At 43.4% G+C, this 25946-nt stretch overlaps 1 protein-coding gene across 2 annotated transcripts in view; it reads right to left on the bottom strand.

Annotated features, from left to right (window-relative positions):
• The window catches only part of LOC126412068 (zinc transporter 1), a 262949-nt gene that overhangs the window by 168216 nt on the left and 68787 nt on the right, over nucleotides 1–25946 (bottom strand). For both annotated transcript variants that reach the window (XM_050081460.1, XM_050081462.1), the window contains exon 2: nucleotides 4912–4945. The gene's annotated coding sequence lies outside the window, so the exon portion shown is untranslated. The remainder of the gene's footprint in view (nucleotides 1–4911; nucleotides 4946–25946) is intronic.

The following is a 25946-nucleotide window of genomic DNA, read 5'->3' as shown; positions in this document are numbered from 1 at the left end:
CAATACCACAGTTCATCAAGAGTAGTGACTGGCGTATTGTGACGAGCCAGTTGCTCGGCCACCATTGACCAGACGTTTTCAATTGGTGAGAGATCTGGAGAATGTGCTGGCCAGGGCAGCAGTCGAACATTTTCTGTATCCAGAAAGGCCCGTACAGGACCTGCAACATGCGGTCGTGCATTATTCTGCTGAAATGTAGGGCTTCGCAGGGATCGAATGAAGGGTAAAGCAACGGGTCGTATACATCTGAAATGTAACGTCCACTGTTCAAAGTTTCGTCAATTCCAACAAGAGGTGACCGAGACGTATAACCAATGGCACACAATACCATCACGCCGGGTGATACGCCAGTATGGCGACGACGAATACACGCTTCCAATGTGCATTCACCACGATGTCGCCAAACACGGGTACGACTATGATGATGCTGTAAACAGAACCAGGATCCATCCGAAAAAATGACGTTTTGCCATTCGTGCACCGAGGTTCGTCGTTGAGTACAGGCGCTCCTGTCTGTGATGCAGCATCAAGGGTAACCGCAGCCATGGTCTCCGAGCTGATAGTCTATGCTGCTGCAAACGTCGTCGAACTTTTCGTACTGATGGTTGTTGTCTTGCAAACGTCCCCATCCGATGACTCAGGGATCGAGACGTGGTTGCACGATCTGTTACAGTCATGCGGATAAGATGCCTGTCATCACGACTGCTAGTGATACGAGGCCGTTGGGAACCAGCACGGCGTTCCGTATTACCCTCCTGAACCCACCGATTCCATATTCTGCTAACAGTCATTGGATCACGACCGACGCGGCAAGCAATGTCGCGATACGAAAACTGCAATCGCGATAGGCTACAATTCGACCGTTATCAAAGTCGGAAACACGATGGTACTCATTTCTCCTCATTACACGAGGCATCACGACAACGTTTCACCAGGCAACGCCGGCCAACTGCTGTTTGTGTATGAGATTTCCTCATGCTAGCACGTTGTAGGTATCGCCACCGGCGCCAACCTTGTGTGAATGCTCTGAAAAGCTAATCATTTGCATATCATAGCATCTCCTTCCTGTCGGTTAAATTTCGCGTTTGTAGCACATCTTCGTGGTGTAGCAATTTTAATGGCCAGTAGTGTACATGTAGTACGTCTCACTACGCGACAGAACTGCCACTGTGATTTAAACTCTGCATTTCTCATTCTACGGTGATGGAGGTCAGACGATGCTGTATAACAAGATGGTGACAGACTTCTGCGCCAACCTTCACAAACGATTAAAATCCAGCAAATGAGACGAGAGACCGCGTAAAAGTGCTGGAGAGCTTGTCTCCGCTACGTTTACCACCTTGGCTGCCATAATCTCCCCCCTGCAATGGGTCTGGGGCTGTCTTCCAGGCTCGCAATCTAGCATCAACTCGCGAGCACCACGTAAAAGAGTTTTTTTTTTTTTTCGAATGAAACGGCTTTTCTTTTAATGGTCCACGCCATCTTTAATGTCCATGCTTTGCATGTATCACAAATTCATTCTGACATTATCGGACGGCCTATACCTTCGCGACTCAGCTGCGGGTCTAGAATCTTTAGTAAACCTGACTTAACTGTGGACATTTGCATATTACGAATTTCAGCTCAATATGTATGCGATCGGCTCGTAACAGCAGTCATTGGATTCTAAATTTCCCCCTCAGCCTAAATCTGCGATTGGATTTTAAATTACGTTTTGCATCTGTATTCTCACTTTTTATTGGCTGGATGCTGTTTTTTGCCGCTGCGCGCAATGTACATTTCCGAAGTATCCGAATCAAAATATCCTTTGGCAATGTTTGCTTGGCTTGAAACCAACTGTCAATAACAAGACGTGACAATCGTCTCTGGTCGCAGTCGTTTCACGACCACTGTTTTTACGTCGTGATGCATGTTTACCATGTCCATAGTGTACGACTCCTTGCAGACGCATTGGGCAGAACGCGTTCATACACCAACAAATTAGACATCTTCGTTCATAATGCTGTCATAAGCTCGTCCAAACACTACAGCATCTTTTTATGCAATTTCATCACGTCTCTACGTCGACGCATCTTACTACTTTTGTTTCCATACTACGAGTGGCAGGTACACACCACTTTAGTGCGTCACTTAACTGTCTTACGTACCAATTACTACACCATTTACAGCGCTCCAAAGCAACTAGTGTGCTTTTATACGGGAACTCCACGGCGCCCATCCAGCGCTGCCTTGGTCTTCGTATGGAGCGTCTGGTGTTTGGTTTCCCCGCAAGTGCTTTCTTCACCTTCTGATGGCATACGGGCTACGTGGCCTGCCCACTGGATTCTTTTGCTCTTCAGCTTCTGTAGTACTGCTGATTTTTGCATTGAGAGGTAGAGTTCCTCATTCCTCCCCTTTCTCCATTCTCCTTTATCTAAGATTGGTCCCATATCTTCCTCATTACTCTCCTTTTAAATACTAACAGTTTTTCCTTTTCTCGGTTGGTCATGCTCCAGGTTTCTGTGCTGCATATAACTGCTTGGAATATATATTTTCATTTAGTATTCGCTGACATTGATTTTGAGCTGAGAGTCTCCCCGATGAATTAAATGCATTTCATTCCATTTTAATTACATATTTTTATTATATAAAATTTCTTATTGATACAATCACCATTTTTCTTCGCTCTCGTAATAGAAAAAGTTATCCGACACATGAGAGAATTAAACGAGTGCACAAAACAACAACAACAAATAATAATAATTGTTCTGTCGTAACCACAAGCGCCGGAACGAAGATGAAGCACGCAAGAGAAGAGAAAGCGGTGAGACGACATCGGCCAATGGTGCGCTGATTACGAGTTGAACCGCGACAGGAGCGGCCTCTACAAGAAGCGAATGTAAGCGCCGCTTCTGCCAGCTTCGGCTGCTCAGTATCGCCTCAGTATTCGGACAGTATTAGCACGGTCTAGCAGAGTGTGCTACGATAGCAGTGACGTGCGATCCAATTCAATTGCTTGCATGAACATTGTGTATAGCAAAGGACACTTATTTACATGTCGCCCATCGCTTCCGACCATTTGTTGTACATACAAGTTAAGTATTCTCATTCTTCTTATTTGTAATAAATAACTATAAATGTGATTTTGCTTGAATTGTTATATAGCATTTCGAGAATGCAGCATCCTTAAGGCACCCAATACGAGACGAGTGGGCAGGACTCCACATTTGGCGACGAGTATCCGCCGAACCCTGTGCCTGACGGCCACGGAATTTTCGTTGATATTGTGCTGGCACCTTAATTCTGTCTTGTCTTTATTTTCCAGGGGCTTTTCTTTGCTTTACCAGTTTCTTGTCTTTTTGCTAATCAGTGTTTTCAGGTGGGCGTTGCAGAAATTTTCTTTGCTTGTGTCCTAATTTTACTAGCTTGCCTTGTCTTTTTTTGCATATGTGTCGTTCCAACATGCCCACCTCACCTGTCCCGTCCCTGTTCAGGCGCTGCCGCCGCAAGCGTTAGATACCACACAGCTAATGCAGATGTTTCAGTTCCAGACACAACAAATCGCCACCTTACTCAACACGGTGCAGCAGCAACTGGCCAACGCTGCGCGCCCGACGGAACAAGCACCGCTCACTACACCTACTACTATACCATCTTTTCGACGCTTTCATGAACAAGAAGAGGAATGGCTCAAGTGGTTGTCCCAGTTCGAAGCCCATACCCTCGCTCACAATGTACCACGTACTGTGAAACTTTCCTATCTAATACCAACAGTAGGAAGTGCAGTGTTTAGGCTCCTACAAAAGCTTATCACTAAAGCCACTCCGAGTGAACTTAGTTATGAACAGGTGATACAGTCGTTAAGTAACAATTACGACCAACGAATGAATGTGGTAGCAGCTCGGTATCAATTCTATAATTGCAAAAAGCGGTCAGGACAAACTTATCTCTAGTGGGTAACAGATTTACAGGGTATGACAAGGAAATACAAATTCAAACGTGCTTGCGGTGCTTTACATTCAGATATTATGTTGCATGGTGCGATCGTGTACAGTGTACCTTATAAACTCAGAACAGATTTTGAAACAGTCCGATCCATCATTTCAGCAGGCCGTGCAAATACCAGATCAGTCCTATTCCGGTGCCTTGTCGGCTTATACATTTGGGCAGCCAGCTATTTACCGGGTTGAGTCCCCTGCAACCACAGCTTCCGGCCCGGCGATGCGCCCACACTCCTGCCTCCCCCGCCATAGTCACACTCTCTACACGACGACGGTCCGTCGCTTTGCGGGGAGGGGGGGGGGGGGGGGAGTAGGAATGTTCTGGCGTAACCACAAGCGCCGGAACGAAGATGAAGAACGCAAGAAAAGAGCAGGCGGTGAGACGACGTCGGCCAATGGTGCGCTGATTGTGACTGCACCACGACAGGAGCGGCCTTTACGAGAAGAGAATATGAAAGCGCCGCTCCTGCCAGCTTCGGCCGCTCAGTATCGGCTCCATATTCAGACAGTATTAGCACGGCCTAGTAGAGAGTGCTACGATAGCAGTGACGTGCGATCCACATCAACTGCTCGCATGAACACTGTATATAGCAAAGGAACTTATTTGCATGTCGCCCATCGTTTCAGACCACTTTTAAATACAAAATAGGTATTGTCATTCTTCTTATTTGTAATAACTATTAATCAGATTTTGCTTGAACTGTTGTATAGCATTCCTAGAACGCAGCATCCTTTAGGCACCCTATACGAGACGAGTGGGTGGGTGGGCAGGATTCCACAATAATAATAATAATAAATCTAATTTGCCTTACACTGTCGACATCATACTTTTAGAAGACAATAAAAATTGTAACTCTCATGAGCAGTCAAACCTCTTGAAGGAACTGGGTTGCAATTAGATATTTAAAAAAACGAAATACGTTGTACTCACCAGAACTCCAAAATGTGGTAACGTAAAGGTCAAGCTGGAAAATACAAATAAAGAAACCAATTAAAATATATGGAAGCTATTATTTTATTCATAGCTGTTAGTTTTCAGCAACAGTAGTAAATATTTCAGAATAAAATTCAGTCATCAGTCGCACAGAAATTTTTATTACGTAACAAATTGTCATCCTCAGAAGCCTACACAATTAATGATATTATAAATCGTAAGATCTGGGCTATAAATTTATCTAAAGTATAAGAAGTATATTACAGAAACTTACTTATTATTGGTTTAGCATATTTCAATATCTCCTTCACAGAGTAATATGTCCAAAAACACATATATTGTTTATAATTGTGAACAAGATTTACAGATGCAATGAGTGAATCATATCTATGAGGTATGTCCACAAAATAAGTTCCGTTTGGTTATATAAAACAAAAGTGTACAGATACATAAAAAATATTTATTGTACAAAAATCTACAACTGTTAAACCACTTTTCTACATAGCTTCCGAAATTTTATAGACACTTCTCATAGTATGGCACAAGTTTTTGTATGCCTTCTTCATAGGAGGTGCTGCCTGTGTATTCAACCATGTGGTAACATGTTCTTTCAGCTCGTCATCATCGTTGAAGTGTTGACCACTAAGGACAAATTTTAGGTGTAAGAAGAGATGAAAGTCGCTAGGAGGGGGTTCCGGGTTGTAAGGAGGATTATCAAACTCGTCCCAGTGAAATTCCCATAAGAGTTTTGGCCACATTCGCCGTGTGAGGTCGGGCATTATCGTGAAGAAGAAGAAGAAGAAGAAGAAGAAGAAGAAAACACCTTTTGATAGTAGTCGGCGCTTGTTCTGTCCGTAAACCTCGCAGATTTGCTGATGAAATTCCTTTTATTAACTTTCTTTGCATTTAGAAAACAAATCACAGATCTGATTTCACAGGCGGCGGCATTTTCAATTATGACTGACATTATAAAGAAGCACTACAAAGCACACGTCGGCAGCAGCGATCTGAAAATGGCGTACATGTCTTCTCCTTGAGTAACTGCCGCGCATGCTCGGAACTGTGATCGTAGCGCTGCCGCGGATAGAAATAGAAACGGAACTTACTTTGTGGACGACCCTCGTATTTACATGTAAAGCTGTTGTGCCAGCACCAAGTAACATACATAAAATCATACAAAAAGTGTAACTGAGGCACATGAAGAAGTTACAAGTATAATACGCTGGCATAACGTGGCACATAGTTCTAATACATAAAAAGAATGGGCTAATTTTCATATTTTATAAGAGATGCTATACAATCAAAACAATGTCTAATTTTCAATGCAAGCTGATCTTTCAACAAATCAGGTGGAATATTTATATACTTCAAATTCTTCTATAAGGTTCATTTTGTAGCCCTTGCCGACAATATGCAAAATTTCCATGTCAAGTAAGACTAGAGGAAGAAGGATGTGTTTCTCGATTTTGAGATGTTCTACAAAAGTTGATTATATGAATTCTCAATGATTTTGTTGAGCAAGTGCTCACGAGATCGCGTCTTAGATGGTCTCGTTGTCTGACCTATGTGACATATGCCACACTGTCTTGTATATACCCCAGTTTCGAAAAATTTGTCAGTTGGGCGCTTCTCATTGTGCATAAAGGGCAACCTGGTGACGTTATTGATGGCAAAGGACATACCGATGAAATATTTTTTAAACAAATTAGCTATATGACGAGAAATGTTACCCATGTTTATATTCTTATTGGTTTCATTTTTATAAAGTTGATACCAAGTTATAATTTTAAGTTATCAAGTTCAGTAGCAATAATAGAATGGGTTGCGGGCAGCTCAATAAAACCGTCCATCGTAACGAGAAAGAACGCCAGTTTGTGCTTAAAGACGTGACAAGAACACATCAGTGTTGTCAGTTGTGGTGGATTTCCTGTAAATGTCGAAGCTACCAAACACGTTTTCAGGTCCAGAAACCTAAGTTCACTATGTTGAATTTCTTTTCATTTGTAAATTTAATTTTCGGGTGGAAGCAGTTCGATAAGTCAGTGATTTGACATAATTTACATCCCCCTCTAATACAATGATGGTAACAACAACATATCGTCTGTAGAAAGAAATATACAATAGGATAGGAACTAGCCGAATCCGTTTATACATTAGAACTATGTGCCACGTTCTTTCAAATGTACACTCCTGGAAATTGAAATAAGAACACCGTGAATTCATTGTCCCAGGAAGGGGAAACTTTATTGACACATTCCTGGGGTCAGATACATCACATGATCACACTGACAGAACCACAGGCACATGGACACAGGCAACAGAGCATGCACAATGTCGGCACTAGTACAGTGTATATCCACCTTTCGCAGCAATGCAGGCTGCTATTCTCCCATGGAGACGATCGTAGAGATGCTGGATGTAGTCCTGTGGAACGGCTTGCCATGCCATTTCCACCTGGCGCCTCAGTTGGACCAGCGTTCGTGCTGGACGTGCAGACCGCGTGAGACGACGCTTCATCCAGTCCCAAACATGCTCAATGGGGGACAGATCCGGAGATCTTGCTGGCCAGGGTAGTTGACTTACACCTTCTAGAGCACGTTGGGTGGCACGGGATACATGCGGACGTGCATTGTCCTGTTGGAACAGCAAGTTCCCTTGCCGGTCTAGGAATGGTAGAACGATGGGTTCGATGACGGTTTGGATGTACCGTGCACTATTCAGTGTCCCCTCGACGATCACCAGTGGTGTACGGCCAGTGTAGGAGATCGCTCCCCACGCCATGATGCCGGGTTTTGGCCCTGTGTGCCTCGGTCGTATGCAGTCCTGATTGTGGCGCTCACCTGCACGGCGCCAAACACGCATACGACCATCATTGGCACCAAGGCAGAAGCGACTCTCATCGCTGAAGACGACACGTCTCCATTCGTCCCTCCATTCACGCCTGTCGCGACACCACTGGAGGCGGGCTGCACGATGTTGGGGCGTGAGCGGAAGACGGCCTAACGGTGTGCGGGACCGTAGCCCAGCTTCATGGAGACGGTTGCGAATGGTCCTCGCCGATACCCCAGGAGCAACAGTATCCCTAAATTGCTGGGAAGTGGCGGTGCGGTCCCCTACGGCACTGCGTAGGATCCTACGGTCTTGGCGTGCATCCGTGCGTCGCTGCGGTCCGGTCCCAGGTCGACGGGCACGTGCACCTTCCGCCAACCACTGGCGACAACATCGATGTACTGTGGAGACCTCACGCCCCACGTGTTGAGCAATTCGGCGGTACGTCCACCCGGCCTCCCGCATGCCCACTATACGCGCTCGCTCAAAGTCCGTCAACTGCACATACGGTTCACGTCCACACTGTCGCGGCATGCTACCAGTGTTAAAGACTGCGATGGAGCTCCGTATGCCACGGCAAACTGGCTGACACTGACGGCGGCGGTGCACAAATGCTGTGCAGCTAGCGCCATTCGACGGCCAACACCGCGGTTCCTGGTGTGTCCGCTGTGCCGTGCGTGTGATCATTGCTTGTACAGCCCTCTCGCAGTGTCCGGAGCAAGTATGGTGGGTCTGACACACCGGTGTCAATGTGTTCTTTTTTCCATTTCCAGGAGTGTATTACACGTATAATTTCCTAATATTTCCTAGTTATTTCTTCCATGCTTTTATATATGTTTCTCGCTGATAGCACAACAGTTTGACATGTACATAGATGTAATTCACAAAGTGTATCTGTCAGTCTATGTTTACAATAATCACATACAATATGTATGCTTCTGGAAATACTCTGATCTTATAAAATGGTTCAAATGGCTCTGAGCACTATGGGACTTAACTTCTGAGGTCATCAGTCCCCTAGAACTTAGAACTACTTAAACCTAACTAACCTAAGGACATCACACACATCCATGCTCGAGGCAGGATTCGAACCTGCGACCGCAGCGGTCGCGCGGTTCCAGACTGAATCGCCTAGAACCGCTCGGTCACACCGGCCGGCTGTGATCTTATACTTCAGCGAAGAAGATACTGACATCTGTTAAACCACTACTAAGTTAGTTTCTGCAATAAACTTCTTACAGTTCACATAACCTACATCTAAAGACTTGTAACATCCAAAATTTTATAGGCTTCTAAAGGTGACAAATTAATTTGTTGAAACTGGTAATGTGAAGTAAAAATATATTTGCCACTGACGGCTGAATTTTATTCTGAAATACATAGGAATCTTGTTCAATGCAGCAAATAATGTGACAGGCTGCATTAAAATTCAAAACGCAAATAAGAAAACTTATTATGCTGGGTCAAACAGCTTAATAAATAGAAATATTTCTACGAAAGGCGAGATACGCGTCTGTAACTTACTTCTACAACCAGTTTTAGCATATGCACGTAGATCCCTGGAGTCTGCCGAAAAATAAGGTGAAGTATTAAAGCTTTACACATCGCTGCGTTGTCAGCGACCGTTACAAAGTAAAATTAAAACAATTGCAGCCTTCATTTTCGCAACCGAGGACTGCAATTGTTTTAATTTTAAGGTGAAGTATCCCTAAGTATATCTGAGAAGAAGACACTACATGAAATTTTTGGAGCAGTGAAGGCCTCCGTCTGTGGAGAACACCGAATCTGAAAAAATTTAAAAAACTGAACTATCTGACCTCTTTAAAGATACTGACACTATAGCAAAAATAAAAGCTGAAAGAAAAATGTGAGTTGTTCGCTTAACGAGATTCATAAATATTCTAGCAGAAGAGACTCTATAACAATCACAACGACTGCCAACGTTCAGAATATGGATAATTTAGAAGTAGACCTAAAATTTTCCAAAATTATCGATTGGCGACACACGAGACACTAATATAAAGACAGCGAGGTTTGGCAAAACACTGTGTAGTCAGCAGCAAAGAGCTTACACTCCTTTTTTATTACTTTATAACGATAAGGTGGGGTCTAGATAAAAAAACGAAATAAAAACATAAAAATTACGCTAACAATGTGCAAATTGTGAGTTCGCTTTTATGGCCACATTCGAAGAATAAATGACTGCAAATTGATTAAACGCCTCTCAAACATATTTGACTCGAAACCGAAGGCAAGACCACCCAGGACTATTAACGTCAAAAAGATATAGGGTAAATGAGTATACGAACAAATTTTGTAAATTTGTGGTAAGATCTTATGGAACCAAACTGCTTAGGTCATCGGTCCCTAAGCTTACATACTACTTAATCTAACTTAAACTAACTTACGCTATGAACACCACACACACACACACACACACACACACACACACACACACACACACACACGGACACGCCCGAGGGAGGACTCGAACCTCCGACGGGAGGAGCCGCACGGACCGTGACCGCGCGGCGTATACGAACAACTTTTGCCAAAAAATGGTAGGGCGAACGCCTTGCAAGATACGGTGAACTGATGAGAAGCATATTACTTAACGAAGTAGCAATAGTAGCAATAATAATAATGAGAACAGTAGTCAGAATTATTGCACGCATATCGTGGTCCTTAGACGGCCGGGTAACGAAACAAACAAAACATTATAGTAACAAATAAAATAAGATCTCTATAAACACACACACACACACACACACACACACACACACACACTGAGAGTAACCTATCACTTAGGAAAAAGTGATGTGCTATTCCCTCTATCTTTCTAACCGACGAAGGACAGTCGTGATCTTGACCAAGCACCTGAACTTGATCTTTCAGTAAATGTTTGTGTTTGGGCAGCATACTGCGCGGGAAATTCTCTGTTGTTTTGCGCATGTCATGAGAGCCAAAGAAGACGCAGCGTATCTGCAAGGCAGGGGCTATGAGCACCTGGGTGCCTGCGCTTGGAGGCACCTACTGCGGGCTTTCAAACAACTACGCACCCTCCGAGTCGTAAGTATTGAAATATTAAAAGTTGTGGCTGGTTTTGTTGTCTAGGGGCTGGGATACGTAGTTGCCGCATTACCGGCCAAATATTGCTGAGTCTACAGTATATGGTAAGAATAGACACATAAATCGAATGGTCGAAGGTTTCTATCACTCAGCAATGAAAGAAACATATAAATCTATAAATGAAAGATTGCAATTAAATAAAATCTGCAGGTACTATCTTAACGACTTTAAATGGTGAGTACGATAGTAGAAGTACTTTTGAGAATGTGGTATATTTCTGCAAAACAGTTATTGGTGTCGATAGACCAGCAATTAAATAAAACATAAGTTGAATAACGGTGAAACAATAGATTCCTACTTCACGTAATTTGTTATGAACAACAACACAGCTCGCGAGATATTCACTTCTAAACGCACACTACGTCTTCACTGCAGAAGCCACGGATATCACACAAGAGCACAGGTCGGCACTCCGAAATACTTCTATTCTCCGCGACCACGCGCAAACTGTTCCACTGTCCAAGTCTTTCCGCCGACTGTGAGTCCGTCGCGCTGTACTGTCCGCGTCCAGCACTCACTCCCGTGTCCTGTCCAGAACTGCCGCGCTGCTCATAACAACTTCGTGTCCTCCCCCGGAGATGATCGCTGTGATTGGTACACACCTCAGAGCCAATATCAGTTAAATTAAATTACTATCAAATCCACGTTCATTAATAGTATTTCACCATCAAATCCGTTATAAACAAGCCAACGCCCACTCACAAACATAATGAAACATACGAAATACTGGAGTTACATTTAAATACTTGAAATTAAATAAATATTCCTATGGCTGGACCATAAACACGCTCAAACACACATTAAATACATAACAATTAAACAAACATTTATCAAAAGAAAGGAAGCAAAAGGTTGGGCAGGAGCCTAATGTGTCTGTACTTTCAAAAACACAGTAAATGTTTAAGCAATTTCTTCATGAATAGTATATATCGGATATAAACGAAGACATAGATGAATAAATATATTTATAAGCATGCTGCTACCGTTTTTTCGTGTAACTGTGGAGTACTTATGGCCTGACGCGATCGATAGCAATCGGCCACTTTGACCTGCAATAACTCATGCTCTAATCAAGTTACATGCCTGTAATTCATACCAATATAGGTTTACACTAATGGCTTTCTAAAGACACGTAGATCGACGAAATCGGATGAATCGTTTAGATTTTGGAAATTCGTTGCTGGGTGTTACTTGCATAATTTATCGTCAAATACTAAACTTTAAACTAATAAAGATATTGAAAATATTGAAAATCTGATTACACCATGAGAATCGTCGTGCAAGTAATAGTAATGACCATGTTTCATTCTGAGGTATCACAATTCATTTGGCTACTGTTAATTTCTCTGTGAAATGTCCGCCATCTCTGGCACTCCCGGCGTGTCTCCCTCATCAACATAGCGTCACCGTGGAATTCCCAGCCACGCGGCTGGAGCCCTCTTGCTCCGGCCAGCTTCTGGCACCACGTGGTCGGCCTGCCAAGCGGCCCGCGCCCGCCAAGCGGCCACTGGAGTATTCTCAGGGCGCGACGACTCGACCGTTACCTCACACTACTCATCGGGGCAGTTATTCCATGAAAACTGCCGTGCTACCTCGGAAATTCCCTGTAGACCACGGAACCCCGCAGGACACGACAATTATCATGACGTGATTTGTCAAAGGGAACCTAGAGAGGACGCACAGAGTGCAAAAAACGAATCCATATTGTGAACTTTGATAAAGTAGTACGCTGTAGTAACATATAATTGAATGTATACTGTATAACGCAGGTGAAATACCTGCGCAGTAAAGAAGCAGCTCGCGAATTTCTTTTGTCTTAGCTGATGTTTGAGATTTGCGGGTGGTACTGACTTTGCATCTCCGAGAGGGAAGTCTGGCGCCGCAAGATACTGCAGTGCGATCAGACGGGTAACATATTGGCAAGTACCGGCGACCACAAACGTCTTGAAGTATTCCATCTTCATACAACGCCTCAACAACAACAACAACAGGCACGTTACATTCGAAAATCAAACAAACAAACACACACACACACACACACACACACACACACACACACACACAGCGAGAGAGAGAGAGAGAGAGAGAGGTATACAGGGTGGTCCATTGATAGTGACCGGGCCAAATATCTCACGAAATAAGCATCAAACGAAAAAACTATGAAGAACGAAACTCGTCTAGCTTGAAGAGGGACACCAGATGGCGCTATGGTTGGCCCACTAGATGGCGCTGCCATAGGTCAAACGGATATCAACTGCGTTTTTTAAAGTAGGAATCCCCATTTTTAGTACATATTCGTGTAGTACGTAAAGAAATATGAATGTTTTAGTTGGACCACTTTTTTCGCTTAGTGAGAAATGGCGCTGTAATAGTCACAAACGTATAAGTACGTGGTATCACGTAACATTCCGCCAGTGCGGACGGTATTTGCTTCGTGATACATTACCCGTGTTAAAATGAACCGTTTACCAATTGCGGAAAAGGTCGATACCGTGTTCATGTATGGCTATTGCGATCAAAATGCCCAACGGGCGCCGACCGGTGTGGCCGAGCGGTTCTAGGCGCTACAGTCTGGAACCGCGCGACCGCTACGGTCGCAGGTTGGAATCCTGCCTTGGACATGGATGTGTGTGACGTCCTTAGGTTAGTTAGGTTTAAGTAGTTCTAAGTTCTAGGTGACTGATGACCTCAGCAGTTAAGTCTCATAGTGCTCAGAGCCATTTGAACCCAACGGGAGTGTGCTATTTATGCTGCTCGGTATCCTGGACGACATCATCCAAGTGACCGGACCGTTCGCCGGATAGTTACGTTATTTAAGGAAACAGGGAGCGTTCAGCCACATGTGAAACGTCAACCACGACCTGCAACAAATGATGATGCCCAAGTAGGTGTTTTAGCTGTTGTCGCGGCTAATTCGCACATCAGTGACAGACAAATTGCGCGAGAATCAGGAATCTCTAAAACGTCGGTGTTCAGAATGCTACATCAACATCGACTGCACCCGTACCATATTTCTATGCACTAGGAATTGCATGCTGACGACTTTGAACGTCATGTACAGTTCTGCCACAAGGCACAAGAGAAATTACGGGACGATGACAGATTTTCTGCACGTGTTCTATTTAGCGACGAAGCGTCATTCACCAACAGCGGTAACGTAAACCGGCATATTATGCACTATTGGGCAACGGGAAATCCACGATGGCTGCGACAAGTGGAACATCAGCGACATTGGCGGGTTAATGTATGGTGCGGCATTATGGGAGGAAGGATAATTGGCCCCCATTTTATCGATGGCAATCTAAATGGTGCAATGTATGCTGATTTCCTACGTAATGTTCTACCGATGTTACTACAAGATGTTTCACTGCATGACAGAATGGCGATGTACTTCCAACATGATGGATGTCCGGCACATAGTTCGCATGCGGTTGAAGCGGTATTGAATAGCAAATGTCATGACAGGTGGATTGGTCGTCGAAGCACCATACCATGGCCCGCACGTTCACCGGATCTGACGTCCCCGGATTTCTTTCTGTGGGGAAAGTTGAAGTATATTGGCTATCGTGATCCACCGACAACGCCTGACATCATGCGTCAGCGCATTGTCAATGCATGTGCGAACATTACGGAAGGCGAACTATTCGCTGTTGAGAGGAATGTTGTTACACATATTGTCAAATGCATTGAGGTTGACGGACATCATTTTGAGCATTTATTGCATTAATGTGGTATTTACAGCTAATCACCCTGTAACAGCATGCGTTCTCAGAAATGATAAATTCACAAAGGTACATGTATCACATTGGAACAATCGAAATAAAATGTTCAAACGTACCTACGTTCTGTATTTTGATTTAAAAAACCTACCTGTTACCAACTGTTCGTCTAAAATTGTGAGCCATATGTTTGTGACTTATTACAGCGCCATCTATCACAAAGCGAAAAAAGTGGTCCAACTAAAACATTCATATTTCTTTACGTACTACGCGAATATGTAAGAAAAAAGGGGTTGCTACTAAAAAAAAGGCAGTTGATATCCGTTTGACCTATGGCAGCGCCATCTAGCGGACCAACCATAGCGCCATCTGGTTTAGCGCCATCTGGTTTCCCCCTTCAAGCTAGACAAGTTTCCTTCTTTGTAGTTTTTTCGTTTGACGCTTATTTCGTGAGATATTTGGCCCGGTCACGATCAATGAACCACCCTGTATAAAATTTAAAAATTGTCATGTCGTAAGATTTGACGATTTACATAGAATAACGAAACAGCTAAACTATTTCATGCGGTAACTGACAGAAAAAGAGACGCGCTAGTCCCATGGGAACCCATCAGAAATTCTGCCTGGAAACTTAAAGACACAAGGTGAGACATAAATAGCGGCTATAAATATGCATCACATTCGTTGAGTCTGTCGTAGCGTGTGTCCTGGAGCGTCTACGCGGATCCCCAACAAATTTCATAATTAGCGTTTTGAGTACCCGTCGCGCGTCGGTTTGCCAGATGAAATTGACGAAATTATCGAACACTGACTGACGAAAGAATTTGCCGAGCTCAGGTGACACTATCAGACTGCTAGCAACATTAAAAGTTATATTCACTATTGCTCGTTACAGTTTTCAACTAATTTTTTGTTACATTTCATTTTTTGGAAAAAGTCATTGCATGTTGCAAACTTAAAACTACAACGAATACATAATTTTGCTTTTACCAACACGACACTCAATTTGTTTCTAGTGTCAGACCATAAATGATTCACATGGCTGAAGACTCTTTCCACGAATGAATGAACCGGCGTTATCCTTTCGGTAATTCTGCAGATCAATAGGTAAGTGATATAACGGGAATTCTAAAAAATACCAAAGCACTCATACGTCGGTACCGAACATGGAACTAAAATACCGAACATTTCAGTAAAAAAGCGAAAACATGGCGTCCAGGCAAGTAACAATGTAAAATTTTTCTTACCAGATTGCAGTCACTGAGGAAAGCAACGAATGCTTATTTTGTCTCGTTGTCACCGAGGTCGCTGGACACGAAGCACTACCGCAACTGTAGCATGATGATAAGGTTTATCTCCACCTTTAGTCCTATCTGAACTAGTTGGTATTTGACTACTCCCGCCTGGCACTATCGACTCCCACTGTGTTGTCATTTCCCCCACTGTGTTGTCATTTCCGCTACGCTAAGGCTTGTGCGCGCCAATTCTGTATGAAAAGCTTCACATCGCGAAAACTTCGCTTATTTCATGAAAAATACAGGGTGTCCATAAAGTCCCTTTACAGCTTCAAAATTTTATTATAAGGGCAGTTGTTGAAATATTTTAACAAAATTTCTTTTATTGTAATCACTGCTTATTAAAGTTTTTATATATACTGAAATGTTGTGTTTCAGATACTCTGTTGATGGAAGGAGCTCAACCTCCATAAAATGACAACTCCTCAAGAGAAGGCACAATGTGTGTTCTGGTTTATTGAGATAAAATCGGATGATCAGACTCAACGAAACTTCAGAACGAAGTATGGAAGAGATCCACCATCACGCCCTTCAATCCGTGCATGTACAAAAGATTTACGGAGACAGTGTTGGATAAAGGGAGGAGTGGGCGACCAAGAACATCCGAGGAAAACGTCGATCGCGTTTTAAACGTCTTCACTCGTTCACCTACGAAGTCCATCCGCACTGCCGCCAGACAGTAGACAAGCATGTCAACTTGACCTAACGTGTTATTAAAAACAGGCGAAAAGAAGCAAGGCTGGAACGGGAAACAGTTTGGAAATGAAGGCCAATGGCGCCGTTAGCAGCTGAACAGCACTGAAGCAGGAAGTTGTCGTAAGACATACGGCATTCAGACTGTCAACAATAGCCATTGTGCAGCGGAAAGGGCAAGAACACTACCGATTCTGAGTGGCCTCGTTGACAGTTCCCAACTGGCCGGTGACCTCGTGGCGTTCAGCTGGATTACATAGAAGAACAGCGCCACGTAATCTCACTTCCGTAGAACAATAATGGTGTAAAAAGGTGCCTCAGCCTAGAGCAGTCCGCGCAACTGGTCGTAACAGATAAAGAACAGAATACGATTACTTGCAGCCAGTCGTCCAAGGTACTGCTGCAACCACACCACGATGACCCTGAGCCTTTACGGTTTTAGGTGACTAAACCGCCGTTTTCTTTTAAAAGCGGTATTTTTACGACATCGTCACCCGAAGCCGGAAGAGCAGCAAAATCACGCGCTTCTTTCAAATACTCAGAGTGCGTTCTTGCTTGCTAATTGACAATGGACGTCCTCAGCCTTCTGCAATATTAACATACAGTCCCTAGATTTTTACTCTAAAAACAAAAACAACAAAAACACTATTTTACCTTCCTTTGGACAAAACCTTTCAGTACTTAGTGGAACTATTGTCCTTCGACTACGGAAAAAAGAAGTTATCGTTACAAACAGTTAAAGAACAAAGGTTTATGAATATACAGAACACCACAAGCGGGTATAATTAATGATAAATAAAATTAAATATGTGAAAGTTTATGCGTTATTAAGAAACAGGCTCGACACACAGTTAGAACGTGTTGGGGATTGTTTCGATTCACATCCGAGATTTAATATGCCATGTTGGAAACAGCTTTCACTCTCCTGAACTTGCTGCCGCAAATATGTGAAAGGACGTCGCTGAATGCACAAAACTAAGCGCGGCCCCATGGCGTCTCACGCAAGCTCTGTGGGGAACAGGCACGGTGGTCGTCCTGGCGAAGGCAATGTACACCTTCTAGACTACCCGCTGGGTAACGCGACAACACATCACATGTTGACTCGCAAGTCAGTGCACTCAGCTGGAAGTGACGTACAATTAATTTAAAAACAAAGCGTTCAATTACACTGAAATAGCCAGAAGACTGGAACTGCAGCGAACTAAAATTGGGTACTCAATTCTTTATGGGATTGTTCCTCATTATGAAGATGGACTGAGGAAATCCATTACTTCTTGTACCCATTTTGTTATAGGATTTGATGAGTTACTCAATAAAGTTTGTCCAGAAACTCAAATGGTTACAAATATCACATAGTGGAGCAACGGTAAAAAAACGAAGTTTGCACACGATACAACCTTTTTTATATCCATCCTTGTGAATGGAGGTCTGGAGGACTTCGGTCGTTCACTTTTGTAAGAAAATTAAACACCTCCAACCGTCCTCATGATGTCATTTACTGTATGACAACCAGTTTCGGTGCTTCAGTGCGTATCTTCAGGTCTTAAGATGATGATGAGGGGGTTAACGCCATCCGCATACGCGATGCATCAGTGACTCCCTCAGGATCAGCCAGCATCTGAAGATGGTGCACTGAAGCATCGAAACTGGCAGCCATACAGTAAATGACATCATAAGGACGGCTGGAGGTGTTTCATTTTATTACTTAACTTTTCGTGTAGCAAATGAAAGATTTGGCGTCAAAAAAAGATTCAAGCTATTGATGAGCAATGTAAAAATCTTGAATAATTTGATCTACCAAACATAAGAATTTCATACTACAAGTCTTTAGCTTATTTTTGTATTACTCATTTTAAATTATATACATTTTATGAGATTTTTAAATTAATAACAACTATGACAATGCAGTAAAATGAATGAAATAAAAAACTGGCTATTTAAATGAACATATTTACAGAGTCTTCTTCATTTTTGTGAGTTATATACCAGATTTAATTGTTTTATAATACGAACACAATTTCAAAATCACAGCCAAGTATTACAAACTTTATTGGAGAACCGGGAAATATCAGGGAATTTTAGAATCATTTCTTTGTGGCCACAGAGACATGCTCGAATATTGTTATAGGGAAAGATTGCGTCTGTTTGAGGAAGGAAAACAACAGAACATGTTGGATTATCGGGATAGGGCCTGCTTTGTTTCATCAACGAACATAAGTTTCTTGAAAAACTTAATTATTTCCTTCGAGACATGTAGAAATGTACAATTTTTATACATACTTCGTCAGTACTGCAGAACTTCACACGATTAGAAGCCACGGTTGCTATGTGAAGTCATGTAACACACACATGGACCTTTCCACTTGAAAGTGTCTATACAACTCGAACAAGCCAATAGTTTTATTGAACAAGGCTTTTCTAGGCAAACATACGGTTTCGGCGGAATTAATGTGATCTTTCAAGAAACTGCAAATGACTGTGGAACCAAACCTAAACAAAAATTTAAAAAATGCAACTGTACAGCCACTGCACGCGGCGACTCTCCATGCTGTGACGTCTGCAGGCGGTCTCAGTGTTGTCTCAAAGACTCCAGTGGCAGCCGTCGATGCAACTGCAGGATTTGCTCTGGAGACTGAATACAAGTTTCCGCCAGTCATTCGGACAAGTACGCCTCTAGCTAACAATATCATAAGCAGACTGCGCGGTGACCAGGAAGAGACCTAGACAGAAGCGCCTTTTCCAGCTAATGGTTCTGGATAGCCTTAGGTGACACTCTTGAGTGCTGCTTTACCGTGTCGGTTACTCGTGTGATACGGTGGTCCAGGTGTGAACGAGGACGACAAGCATGTCTGATCAATACAGCAGACTTGTATTATGGCTTGCTGAAACCCCCGCAAATTGCACGACTTATGCTCGGAGACGCCGTTCCGAAGTATCATCAATTTTTACAAACCCGTTACTATAGACATCCAGTAAGTCAAAAATATCTGCACTCACGCGGTCTAGGGTGAACTATGGCCAGACAGTACGACTATCAAGTCAAATCACCATTCCTTTAACTGATCTTAAATTCTGCGATCATTTATCTATTATTTTAGCGGTCATGCAACAACAGCAAGACGTGTGTGTGTGTGCGACGATGCTCCTAAATTGCACACATAATTTTTAAGCAATACCCATTCCGTACAGTTCTCTGCTTAAGTCCAGCGGAAATCCCACGAACCGCCGCTTCTCATAGAGACACTCTGCTTGTATGCGTAAGTGAATAACTCATCTACACTACTGGCCATTAAAATTGTTACACCACGAAGATGACGTGCCACAGACGCGAAATTTAACCGACAGGAAGAAGATGCTGTCGAGATGACAGGCATCTTATCCGCATGGCTGTAACGGACCGTGCAGCCACGACTCGATCCCTGAGTCAACAGATGGGGACGTTTGCAAGACAACAACTATCTGCACGAATTGTTCGACGACGTTTGCAGCAGCATAGACTATCAGCTCGGAGACAATGGCTGCGGTCACCCTTGACGCTGCATCACAGACAGGAGCGCCTGCGATGGTGCACTCGACGACGAACCTGGGTGCACGAATGGCGAAACATTTTTTCGGATGAATCCAGGTTCTGTTTACAGCATTATGATGGTCGCATCCATGTTTGGCGACATCGCGGTGAACGCACATTGGAAGCGTGTATTCGTCATCGCCATACTGGCGTATCACCCGGCGTGATGGTGTGGCGTGCCATTGGTTATACGTCTCGGTCACCTCTTGTTCGCATTGACGACACTTTCAACAGTGGACGTTACATGGATGTATACGACCCTTCATTCGATCCCTGCGAAGCCCTACATTTCAGCAGAATAATGCACGACCGCATGTTGCAGGTCTGTACTGGCCTTTCTGGATACAGAAAATGTTCGACTGCTGCCCTGGCCAGCACATTCTCCAGATCTCTCACCAATTGAAAACGTCTGGTCAATGGTGGCAGAGCAACTGGCTCGTCACCATACGCCAGTCACTACTCTTGATGAACTGTGATATCGTGTTGAAGCTGCATGGGCAGCTGTACCTGTACACGCCACCCAAGCTCTGTTGGACTCAATGCCCAGGTGTATCAAGGCCGTTATTACGGCCAGAGGTGGTTGTTCTGGGTACTGATTTCTCAGGATCCATGCACCCAATGTGCGTGAAAATGTAATCACATGTAAGTTCCAGTATAATATATTTGTCCAATGGATTCCCGTTTGTCATCTGCATTTCTTCTTGGTGTAGCAATTTTAATGGCCAGTAGTGTAGTACCTATGCAGACAGTCACGTGCTATAAACAAAAGTTCTTGGATTCATTCGGCACAGCCGAAGTCGGCTACATAAACATGCCAACTAGTGCACACTATTTACAAGGAATTGCAGCTAAGACAGACGATCTATTGAACAAGCGTTTCACGCTCTTCTAAGAGAATTCTTTTTGCCGCAGAGCTACGCGTGAATGTATCGAGTGAATGCTGCAATTTGATTAACGCGCGGGATAACGGTCACTCTGGGCTGCGTGCGTACGCGATTACGGACAAACGACGGAGAAAAAGCTAAACGCCACGAGAATCACTCGAAACTTCATCGCATAGAGTTGCTTCTATGTACGACAGCACTACTAACAAACATTCGACGTACGCTATCTCATGCCTGTGGCATACGATCTAGCCTCCAAAACTGAAACTGCCTAAACTGTATGTTTGTAAGCAAACTGAGAAGACTAAGCTAAAATAAAATACTAATTGCAGAACAGAGAAGGTGTAAGCTTTGGTTACATGCAGCATTGGCGTAGAAGAAAAATACACCTGCAGTGCCATTAAGATTGTATGCTATGTAGAAATAGCTGTATCAAATGCGCCACATACGAAACGGGAATGCTTACATTACTGATGAACTACTTCTCGTGGCATACTAGTCTGCGACTCTTTTTCGACCTTACTCTGTGTCCTTACACGTTGCTGTGAACTTCGTATGACTGTTGCTTATAGTACACCTCAAAAACAGTCTTCAAATGTGGAGCAGCACCATACTTTCTACACTGCCATCCAGTTTCAAACTACTTCCTACTCTTGAATAGCAGAAAACACATCTTTTTCTGATTTTTTTTCTTCTCAGTTGGGAGCATGTCCATCGGGAAATAACCCCGTTTTTGCCTCAATCTCAGAGGGACTGTTGTCCCTGAACAAAGTACTCAGCTGTGCACACTCCAGCAGTTACCGTGCAACGTTGGTCCTGAAGTGGATGTAGCTAGTTTTTTCCTTTCCACTGATCTTGTGATACACCATGAAGGAACTGAAAATATACATACGAAGACAAAAAATATCTTTCTATACCCGTTCGCTTGAATGTGTACGCCACTCATTACCTTTTGATATGCAACTCGTCTTTACTCGACAGAAACCAGACGTCTTGAGACATTTTTTCAGTTTTGTTCGACAGTGCCTGTAACATTTGTCAGTCTGTCAGTCAGTCTTCTAAATAAGCCAGGTGAAAAGCTCACTCATCATTATCGTCACTTTTATCACTATTTCCAGAACTACACTGAAGCGCCAAAGAAAATGGTATAGGCATGCGTATTCAAATACAGCGATATGTAATCAGGAAGAGTACGGCGTTGCGGTACGGCTATACAGGGTGCCCATAAAGTATCCATTTTTGAGAAAACGTACGTGTGGATTATTTCTGTTACAGGTACCGTGAAGACACATCAGAATGTTTACACTTTATCGTCCGCACGCCTCGTACAAATTATTCGCTTGGCGCCGGCAGCGCTAATTCGGATTACTTGGCTTGTCACCGACCGTTCTTGACGTTATTGTTAAGTTTTAATAATCTCATCGTTAGTTCTCATAAGTTCTCAACCCTGTTCCATTACTTCCACGAAATTTCGAAGATATACATACATAAATAAATACAAAATTTGTTTGTTTCATATATTTGTTTATTTGCATTGTCTTTGGTACATAGTATTTCTCTTTCGTATGATATGCAGCAAAACAGTCTCCAAGATGTAACGCAACTCCACAGGACTTGCACATTAAGTTTGTTCATCTTTTTTTGTTTTGGAACATACATGGCAGTTTCTTCGTTTTCGTTTACTCGTTTCGGAAATAAGTATTAGTTGGCGTTGCTTTATGTAACCGGAAAGTCTGTCAACCGCATCATGATGAGACGTACACGATGTAGTGGCAACCTCCAACTTTTGCTCGGAAGCAGGTACACAGTCTTTTATCCACGAATCAGACACTTTCAATAAAAAATTGTGAAATCGGAGACACTTGTGTTCTGCATTGAAATATTGACATCCACGGAATCCATTAAACAATGCGCAATTAAAGAGGTACATGCAAACCTTTTTTGACCATTTTATAGTTTTTCTGTATATAGGGTAATAACTAAAATATTGGTCTGCCCGATCCACTCCTTTCATGTATTTGTTGTAGTCTAATACACTTTCAGGTTATTTTATTGTTTAAGTGGTTTCTCTAAATTTTCTTTGAATGTCAGTCAAAGTGACATTATGTACTGTAGAGATCATTCGCATCGTTTTAGTTTTCGAAGCTCTCCATACCTGTGCGAGTACTTCACCTTTCCGTTGATGACAAGCTTCAAACAAATTGAGTTTTGCGTGTTTTAATTTTTCCGGAAATACTCTATTTTCCCGTATCGTTCCACAAACTGGACTTTTATTTTCAAGTAACTTCTCTGCAAGTTCTACACGGTTATAATAATTATCCATGTAGAGGTGATGCCACTTTCCATAAGAAGCTGTCAATAGTTCCATCACTGTTTTTGCTAAAGGCTGTCCAGCGCCGGAATATATCTTGAATGAGGAACTGTATCCCGTACTCGACTCACACAGCATCCGAATGAGTATGCCATATTTCGTAATGTCCGACGGATTGTGAACTTTAAAATTTAACTGTCCACGTCACGGCATCATTCCTTCTTCATCAATTGAAATGTTTTCACTTAGATTAAAAGTTCCTTTAAACTTTTTGGAAAAATAATCAATTACGAATTGCACTTTGAAAAGCCGGTCGGCATTATCCGGTTTATTGTTGTTGTCGGAAAAATGATATTTGTCTGAATCTGTTGCGGGACACCGCTTTGCGAAATATCGGTGTGTCTATCAACGGATTCGTTGACCAATAATCATCGATCCTTGCGTTTTTTATAGGGCCCATAACGATAACAAGCCCAAACCATTTGCTAAGTTCGGGTCTCGTAACGTCGACAAATTTGGCATTTTTTAATCCAGTTTCCTTCTATTGCAATTTTGACTGTAGTACTTGTTAGTTTCGTTGCTAATATATACAAATAGATCCTTCCCAATACATGATTCTACGGTATCCTCGACGCTCTGTGTATTTTCGGGAAATATGCCTGGACCCGGAGGTCCTTCAAATTTGTTACTGGTCCTCGGTAAAACAAAGTCTGACCACTGTGCACTATTGTCTTCGCCTGATTCATTCGAATCAGTTGGCAACCGCAGCGTTCGCCGAATTCTTCTTGGACGTATTTCATCATCTTCCGAAGATTCTGCTTCACTTTCATTTTCTTTGATATCCAATGTCTTCTTCCCAATCGGCCAAGTCGTCCGTGCATTCATCGTAAATAATCGTATCGTCTCTTTCGTCTGCCATGATGAAAAGGCGCAACTACTTATAAAAACAAAAAAAACTTGTTGACGTGCGTAACTTATTGTTACCTAGACAAACACCGTCAGAATGCAAAAGATACTAATGTGCCGCCGCCGGCCACTGCGCGATATTATGCTCCAGACACCACGTCGCCGGCCGTTCACCGCTATTTCGCGCACGACAGCACCGCGGTGTCGCCGGACGGCAGAGTGTTAAAAATTGCCGAAAGAATTACAATTCCGGAACATCGTTTACGTGGCGAAACCAATGCTGAGGTTCAGGGGCTGTTTGAGAGAAAGTATCGGAAGGATGTCCCTACAAGATTTGCCATTCCGAAGCTCGTCAACAAATCCCGGCGTACAGGATCTGTAGCTGATAAGAGACGCGCTGGGCGACCACCGGTCAGCCCACAATCTGTACAACGTTTGAGGGAAGCTATCGAAATAAGTCCAACGGCATCCACCCGCCGGCTGAGTCTTGAACCATCCATGCCGAAATCCACATTGTGGAAAGTGCTTCACTACACCCTTTAAAAAAAGGGTCTATGCTACCAGGGTGCCACCAGCGAGGATGAAGACCATGCGGCACAAGCAAGCATGTGTCATGAACTGTTAGAGGCTGTAGCCGAGAAGGACCTGCTGGATCATGTTATGTTCAGCGACGAGACGAAATTTCATGTCTGCGGCGTCGTCAACAAACACAATTTCCGGATCTGGGCAGAGGAGCAACACCATGAATTCACTGAGTGGCAAAGGGATTCTTCCAAAGTTAATGTGTGGTTTCGTCTCATGAAAGGTAGGATCTATGGGCCGTTTATGTTTGCTGAAAAGACAATTACCGGAGCAACCTACCTAGACATGCTGCAGTTTTTCTTCGAGCCACAGTTGCAACAGGACGGTATCCTCGCCTCTGTCATGTATCAACAAGATGGGGCACCATCCCACTTTGCAAACATTGTCCGGGACTACCTGAACGAGACCTTTCCTAACAGGTGGATAGGAAGAGCTGAAGGTCGCACGTGGGCTGCTCGCTCCCCCGATCTCACTCCCCTGTACTTTTTTTGCGCTTGGTTTCATCAAGAGCCGAGTTGATGCTACCAGGGTGCCACATTTGAATGAACTGAAACGGTGAATACAAGAGGCTTACTTGCTAATAACCCCTCAAATGTTACAGCGCGTGTTGCACGCAACGACAAGGCGATGAGAAAAGTGCGTTGCCAATGAAGGTGAACATATTTAACAGTATTAGCTACGCTCTCTAAATATGTTTATTTTGTTGTAGCAAATCTGGAAAATGAAAATGGATACTTTCTTTATGGGTACCCAGTATAATACAAGTTTCTGGGACCGAGCGAGGTGGCGCAGTGGTTAGCACACTGGACTCGCATTCGGGAGGACGACGGTTCAATCCCGTCTCCAGCCATCCTGATTTAGGTTTTCCGTGATTTCCCTAAATCGTTTCAGGCAAATGCCGGGATGGTTCCTTTGAAAGGGCACGGCCAATTTCCTTCCCAATCCTTCCCTAACACGAGCTTGCGCTCCGTCTCTAATGACCTCGTTGTCGACGGGACGTTAAATACTAACCACCACCACCACCACCACCAAGTTTCTGGCGGAGTTGTTAGATCTGCTGCTACAATGGCAGGTCATCGAGATTTAATTGAGTTTCAACGTGGTGTTATAGTCGGC

Source organism: Schistocerca serialis, chromosome 7 (genome assembly GCF_023864345.2).
Source record: "Schistocerca serialis cubense isolate TAMUIC-IGC-003099 chromosome 7, iqSchSeri2.2, whole genome shotgun sequence".
Lineage (NCBI taxonomy): Eukaryota > Metazoa > Arthropoda > Insecta > Orthoptera > Acrididae > Schistocerca > Schistocerca serialis.
The sequence above is the reverse complement of the archived record's forward strand: the minus strand, read 5'-3'. Positions and strand labels throughout refer to the sequence as shown.